Source organism: Petaurus breviceps, unplaced genomic scaffold, assembly GCF_028583685.1.
Source record: "Petaurus breviceps papuanus isolate PSGF00001 unplaced genomic scaffold, PetGlider_PUasm1.0 90804, whole genome shotgun sequence".
NCBI classification, from domain to species: Eukaryota; Metazoa; Chordata; class Mammalia; order Diprotodontia; family Petauridae; genus Petaurus; species Petaurus breviceps.
Window position 1 is genome coordinate 5,805,846 of NW_027187348.1, and position 8,592 is coordinate 5,814,437.

Here is an 8,592-nt window from a genome sequence, read left to right on the forward strand (position 1 = left end):
GTAACTGGTAACTTTTAACTACTCTCTGTAAATGGCTCCCTTCTGGAACAACATAGCATATCTATTTCCTTTTATCCATGACAGTCCTTCCAATATTTGAAGATAGATGTCGTTCATTTGTTTCAGTCATGTCCAACTCTCAGTCACCCCATTTGGGGTTTTCTTAGCAAAGATACTGAAGTTTCCCATTGCTTTCTCCAGCTCATTTTATAGATGAGGAAAATGAGGCAGGCAGAGGTTAAGTGACTTGCCCAAGTTCACACAACTAGTAAGTGTCTGAGGCCAGTTTTGAACTCAGGAAGATGAGTCTTCCTGACTCTGGGCTTGATCTCCATCCACTTCTCCCACTTAGGTGCCCTTGAAGATAGATATTTCATCCCTAATAAACCTACTCTCCTCCTGGCTAAAGATGCCAAACTCTTGAAATTGCTCCTGTAAGAGAGTGCTCAGACCTGTCCCCATCCCATTCTTGTCATTCTTCTCTGGATTCACTCTAGTTTTTATAATATCCCTTCTAAAGTGTGGCACCTAAAATTGGATGAAGTATACTGTATGTTGTCTGGCCAACACAGAATATAGAAGGATTATTACTCCCCCTGTTCTAAGCAATTTACTTGTATTGGTGCAGCCCAATATTACCATATAATACTTTTGTATATTACTGAGCTTGTGCAAAACTGAATTCCTAGGTCTTTTTCATATGAATTGCTGAACTAACTGATGTCCAGTAAGATCTCTCCTATGTTCAATTTATGTAATTAACCTGAGGAGAATTTCACATTTATGCCTATAAAATGAAAAGTTTTTGGCTTTATCTACCATCTCATCTAGTTCTTTCTAAATCTTTATTCTGTCGTACAATATATCAATATATAATGAATAGTTTTTCAAGATTTTCTTCTCTTTTTTTCCTTATGCTTCCACTGCTCCCTTATTTTCATTCAATACTCCCTAATTTTACCCAAGGCTACTATCACCTCCCCTCACCCCGATTGTTCTGACACCCCAAGGGGGCAGTATCTTCCACTTTTGGAATCTTTGGTGAAACATTGAATGCAGTACTCCACTAGAGATTCTCCTAGAAGTCAATGCCAGTCTATTTATCAACACTCTTTGGGCATGACTGTTTTACTAGTCACAAGTCCTTCTTAACTGTACTCCATCACCAAGCATGACTTTTGAAGCTGCTGTTTGGAGAACCTTACTGAATAGTAAGGAATTGACACTTTCTTTATGTTCTTATTCTTTTGGAAATGTCTCTCTCTCCAGAAGACATTGAACCTTTGGCTACCCTGTCTAGTGTGAGATGCTTCTTTTCTTTCTTGGAGCCAGGAAGATGTTGAGTCCAAATCCTACTTCAGATATTTATTATTAGCTGTATGACCCTAGGTCAGTCCCTTAATTTTCTCAGCTTCAGTATCCTCATTGGTAAAATGAGGACAATAATAGCACCTACATAACAGGGTTTTACCAGTGAGGTTTTACCTGTGAGGCTCAAATGTGAAAGCACGAAAGGGTTTTTCAAGTCTTAAAGCACTATGCAGATACTAGTCATTATTGTTTTCTCATGTCCTCAAACATACTAGTCTAGGAGGAGAAATTCACAAACTCTTTGCTCCCAATACCACTTGAACATGCTTCCTTTGCCACTCTCATTTAGCAGCCTCTTCTCCTTTAAAGGTTTATGCCATCTGCCTAAACATCTGGTCCAGATCCTTATCACTGTGATCTAGTGACCTCTAGGTCATTCTTTCACCATTCTGAAAGAGTAAAATGCCTGGTTTATCATCTTTCTCTGTAACTCATGCCCTGATCCCACATTTGAAGACTTTAATATACAAACATGTCTGCTCCAGGACACTGGCCTTCCAGTTCATTAACCTTCTCAAATTCCATGACCCAGAACTTACTTTGATCTTCTCCAGACACCTGCAAGCATGATCATTTTGTAGATTTCATAATTCAATTCCACAAACATTTATTAAAATGTCAAAGATGTGCCAGGAACTATAATGGACACTGGGGAATAAAAAAGACAAACATGAAATAGTGTCTGCCCTCAAAGAGCTTATATTCTGTTTGATGAGAACTTTGTGAACACATGTAAATAAATATTAAGCAAATATAATATAAAACAAAGTAATTCTAATTGGGAGAGAGTTAACTAATAACTAGGAGGATGAGGAAAGGGCTTTTGTAGGAGGTGGTACCTGAGCTGGGCTTTGAAGAGAACCGTGTAGTTGATAAGGTGAAGGTAAGATTAGTCAATCACCTATCATTTATTAAACACCTGCTATGGCCAGACACTGTACTAGCACTGGGAACACAGAAAAAGGTAGGAGTACATTCCAGAAGCAGAGAACTGCTTGTGCAAAGGCAAAAAGGTGGGGAACAGATGCAACGTTCAGGGGAAAATTAATAGGACAGTTTAGTTAGAACAGAGGCTATGGGAAAAGGATGAATATGAAATAGGGTTGTAATGTAAGTACAAGTCAAATTAGAGAAGCATTCAACGCCAGGCTCTTTTCTATTTTATCCTGGAGATAAGGGGAAGCCATTGGAGATTTTGGAGTAGTAGAGTGACATTGTAGCTGTGTTTTGGGAATATCAATTTGGCAACTGTTTGGAGCATGGATTGGAGAGGGGAAGGAAAGGAGGCAAAGAGATCAATTAGGAAGCCATTGAAACAAAGAAGGGGACAATTTCAAGAGATCCTGTAGAGGTGAGACTAAGAAGACTTTGTGAATGGTCACTAATTGGAGAGTTGGAAGGGACCTCAGCAACCATCCTGAAGAGAAACCCTGTGATAGAGCCTTTGCCTGAAAACCTCCAAGAATGGAGATTTCTTTACTTCCATATCTAGAGGCAGCCCTTTCCCCTTTCAGACAGCTTTAATTATTAGTGAGTGGTTTCCCCCTGCCCCAAGTCACATTTATTTCTTTTGCAACTTTCACCCATTGTTCCTGCCCTGTGAAGCCAAATGGGACAAGGTTAATTCCTCTTCCATATGACAACCAGTCTTGAACATGGTGATGATGCCTATTATATAAATGAAATCATGTAAAACATAAACCAATTATTTTGAAATACAGTTATCAAGATATATTTATGATATATACATATACATCTATATGTGTATGTGTATATACATGGATTCCAGATTCATAACTCCTATAATCTAAACCAATTCTTCATACACATAAAAACCTGTAATACTTCCATCTTCCTCTGTTCTCTAAAAACATCATTCCTGATCTGACCTTATTTTCCTTTCTTAACAATCAAGATTCTGTAGCTCAAAGGATCAGTTACCCAGGTTTAGTGGATAGAGTGCTAGGCCTAGAGTCAGGAAGACTTGAGTTCAAATCTAACCTCAGATATTTACCACCTGTGTGATCCTGGGTAAGTCAGTTAACCTCTATCTGTCTCAGTTTCTTCAACTATAAAATGAGGATAATAATAGCACCTACAAGCAGGGTTGTTGTGAGCATCAAATAAGACAATAACTATAAAGTGCTTATTGGCCTGGACCATAGTAGGTGTTTAATGTACACTTGTTTCCTTCCTTCATAGATTTATATCTGGAAGTAACCTCAGGTGACATTTAATCTAATTCCCTAGTTTTACAGCTGAGAAAACTGAGGCCCAGAAAGATCAAGTGTTATCTGGGTAGTAAAGTATTAAGAATTGAATTTCAGCCTGAATTCTTCTTCCCCCACTGATTGTACCTTCTCTCTGAGGTTACCTCCCATTCACCCTCTAACTTGTTTATACATAATTGTTTTTATGTTATTCCCTCCATTAGTCTTTGAGCTCCTTGATGGACGGGGCTGTGTTTTTTTTTAACTTTCTTTGCATTCCAGCACTTAGCACAGTGTCTGGCACATAATAAGTACCTAATAAATGTTTGTTGATAAACTGCCTGAACCCAGGTTCTCTTACTCCAGAACCCTTTCCACTATGCTATGCTGTCTGGGTGATGCTCAGGGTATGGTTGAAGCAATTCATCTGTATGTTGTCCTCTACTCTTGATTCCTTTGACTCTTTTGTCTTACTATCCTTCATACCCTGTCAGTCTTCGATCATTCCCCCCACCCCCCTCCATCCTTTACTTATGTCTTTCATATCCCCAAAATGTTGACTGCCCCTGGAGGAAGTAACCCAACTGTGCTAGCTAGACCCACTTCACATTCATATTACCTAATCTCAATTCTACTTCTGTCTCTTTAGAAGATTTTGCCCTTCTACTTGCCAAGTCTAGTCTTTCCACCTATGCCTTCAATTCCACACCTTTGCTTTTTTATAGCAATTTGCCCTATCAACCATTCTGCTTACTTCTCTCATCTTGTCTTTCACTGTTAATTGGTCCTTTCCCTTCTATCCACAAATATGCTCAGGTCTACTACTTCCTTAAAAGCCTTCATGTGACTCTGCCATTCCCATATCTCTCTTCCTTTTTATTCCACAAATTTGACTTCATTTCCTTACTACCCATTCACTTCTCAAGTTTGCATTCTGGCTTCTGATCCCATCTTTCCACTGCAATTGTCTCCAAGGTTTCTAGTGATTTCTTAACTGCTCAATCTGATTATCTCTTCTCAATCTAAATCCTCCTTGGCCTCTCTACACCTTTTGATATTATTGTTTGTTTTTGCTTCATTTTTTTCTCTTGTAGGACATTTTACCATCTCTTGTTTTTTATGTCACTTCTGCCTCCTGGTTCACTAACTCACTTGACCATTTTTCATTCTCCATTGTTGTATCATCATACCATCTCCTGCTCCCTTATTTTGGATATCCTCCAGGACTCTGTACTAGGCCTACTTTTCTCTTTCTACACTCTATCCCTTAATCTCATATGTTCTTGTGGGTTCAGTTATCATATTTATGGAGATAACTTCCAAATATTCATCCCTAATCTCTTTTTTTCAACTCCAGTTTTATTGCACTATCCCTGCCTATTAGATGGATGTCCCAAAGGATCTCAAACTCAAAATGATCAAATTAGAACTCATTATCTTTCCTCTCCTCCAAACTTCACTATTTTTGTTAGGAACATTAAAATCTTCACAAATGACCAGGTTCATAGACAAAGTCTTCCTTGACTCTTTTCTCTTCCTCATCCCTCACATCAAATTAGTTGATTTCTTCCACTCTACTTTTCCAGCATATCTCATACCCATCCTCTTTTTTCCACTCACACATTCACCAATAGACCATCCTCAGTCAAGTATAGTGTAATCTGTGGGAATGGGGCATTCAATCAACAAGGATTTATTAAGCACACATACTAGTCACTATGTTAGGCACTGGGGATACAAATAAAAAAAAATGGACATGAGAAAACAATAAATAAATAAAAAGCATTTATTAAGAGCGTTATTAACATTATCTCATTTGATTTTTATAACAACTCTGCAAGGTAGATGCTACTATTATCCTCATTTTATAGTTGAGAAAACTGAAGTCGATCAATGTCAAGTGACTTGCCCAGGATTACACAGCTAGTAAGTGTCTCTGGCTGGATTGAACTTCAAGGCTAGCATTCTATTCACTCTTCAGTTGCCTGAGCCTCACTAGTAGAAGGGGATATAGTAAATATAAACTCCCCTAGCTTGGCATTTAAAGGTTTTCCTAGATGGGCACCAGTCTACCTTTACATATTTATTCCATATTCTGTATTACTCTACTTTATAGCCAAACTGGTTTTCCTGTGCTTGACATTTTGTCTTCCCATGACACTCTTCCCATGCCCAGAATGCATGCCTTACCTCAGGTCTTAGAATCTTTAACTTTCTTCAAGAGTCAATTCAGAAGCTATGGCCTATGGGAAACCTGATCCCACTAGTTGTTCATTTTCAGTGCTCTTTCCTCAAATCACATTTTATTTATTTTCTCACTTAAATAGTGTGTCTTCCAAGAAGAATACAAGCTCTTTAAGAACAGAAATTATTTTTTCAATTTGTCTTTATGTTGCCAGCACCTGATACAATGCCTTGCATAGGGAGGGACTTAGTAAATGTTTATTGAATGTTGACTGAACTGGAACAGAAGTGTATTTTGTGGAATAATAAAGAATGAAACTGGATATGTAGCATGAGATCAGAATATGGTCAGAATATTCAAAGAAAAAGAATTTTTCCTTGAAGGACTAGGCACCAAGGAATCTTACTAAGTTCTTGAGTAAATGAGTGTTTTCAGAAGAGTAATGTGAAGGAGATATATGTGTGTGTATACAAATGTGAGTATACACATATGCACATATATGTACATATACACACATGTGTATATATTTATACACACATATATGATATATCAGAGGGAGGGTGTGATCAAAGACAGGGAAACCAATTAGGAGACTGTTTCAATGGTTTAGATATTGGATTATGAGGAGTTGGACTAGCATGGTGGCAATATGAATGTACAAAAACCAGGACATCCAAGTAGATTTTCAAATGAATAAATGATAGGATTTGAAGACAAAATGAGTACAGGAGATGCAGTATAAGAGGAGGGAATATAGAATATGTTTCCCAGGTTTCTAGCTATGTGACTTGGAAGATACTAGTGCCACTTAGAGTTCTAGTATGGAGCACAAAATGGAGAAACTAAGAGAGGTAACTGGTTTTGGCAGGGCAAATGGTAAATTCAGTTCTGTGTTGAATTTGAGCTGACAGATTTAATAAAGTGGGTATGTCCCATAAGCCATCGATAGCTCCAGAACTTATATGAGAAGCCAGGGTAGAAGATGTAGATTCGAGAGTTGTCCTCACAGAGGTGCCAGTTGAAGTCATGGGAATGGATGACTGAGACAAAAAGGCAGAGGAGTGAGGTCTGAGCTATGAGGTATTCCCACAATTTAAAAAGTAGGAGGAAGAAAGAGGATTCAGCAAAGTAGATAAGGAGCAAACAGAGAGGTAGATGGCAAACCAAGAGAAAGCAGTATTTTTTAAAAGTCTAGTTGATAGTTTCAAGAAAGAAGAGGGGGTCATCAGCAAATACTGACCACTACAAAGAAGGTGGGAACTTGATAACTAACAAAGGTCATTGGATTTGGCAAGAAGGGAGATCATTAGTGAAAGAGATCATTTCCTTTGAGAAAGCAGTTCCTGTAGTGTTTGAGAAATCAGGTTGCAGAGATTAATAAAGGTATAAGTGGATAGGAAATGGAAATAGCAGGCTTAGACCAAATGTTTGAGGAGTTTAAAGGTGAAGGAAAGGAGAAGGGTAGCTAGACAAGGTCAAACAAATGTTGTTTGTTTATTTAAAATATGGCTATTTTGAAATTACAGAAAGTCCATGGAGTGGAATAGATTGAAAACTGAAGAGGGAATGGATAGATGTGGGAGCAATTGGGAAGAGATGGCGTCCAGTATATAAATACAGATTAGCTTTAAAGAAGAAGAGTAAGAACCCTCTTCCTCTGATACTGGAGAATGTAATGGGAGAGAACTGTTAACACTGATCAGTAAAACAGAAAGGTAGAGACTACTGTACATGCAGGGATGTGATGGAGCCAGATTAAGGACTCAGAAGAGCCAATTGTTAAATTTTCAGTGTGAGCATTTATACCTTGGAAATCAGAAAATGCTATAAACCAGTACTTGAATTATTGGTTTGTTGACTGTCTTAGACTTTAGAAAGTGATGGAGAAAATGTTAATAATACAGATTAAACTTAAAAATGTGTTCTACATACATTTTATTGTTGTTGCAGAATTGGTTGTTGAAACATTTACCAGTATATTGCTGGGCACATAGACTGGCTTAATTTCCTTTGTGAAATAGAGAGGGAAATAAATAAATTGTGTAAATAAATAGTATAGCTCATCTCTTTCATACAATTACACCAACAAAGATTGAAATCAAGAGATATTTCTGATTGAGTGTTGATAGAGAAATCTAAGGAGAAACTACAGTGGGGACCTTTTCCCATTCCAGGTCAGTTCAGGGAAATAGTCAGAGACTTGGTAGGGGATTCCACCCAGGAAGACTCCTTCAGAAGTCTTTCATATTGGGGACAAAGGCCGGTGTCTACAGTTATGTTCCTGGGGTAAGTGATGCCATACACCTGGAGTGAGCCTGCTGCTGTGTTGCTTTGACTCAGCATCAGAGTCCCAGAGCCATATGGACATACCTACTCTGGGAACTGACACCATGGAGCAGGGAACACCATCCAGAGACAATGCTACAGTTCTGAAGTTCTGACCTAGCCAGCATACTTGTATCATCTACAAACAGCAACTGTCTCTTGGTGTTCTCATCATGGGTGAGTCTGCAGCTGTATCACTACCTCACAGGAATTAGACCATGCCCCCACCTCAGACCATTTAGGATATTGAAAGATTATAGTTAGCTGGCCAGAGCCACTCCCTAGGTCATAAAAGAAGACTGCCCTCAAGCAGCATCAGGATACTAGATAATATAGGCCAGGACCAAATAAGACTCTACTGGTCTCTCCAGAAATACACAGAGTCTGACCCTGATGTAAATCCATAATTCAGGAAGTAAAGATAGAAAATGATGAAATGGAAAAAGACACAAATGATTATGAAGTATTATGGATCAGAGTGTGTGTGCATGTATGCAGGTA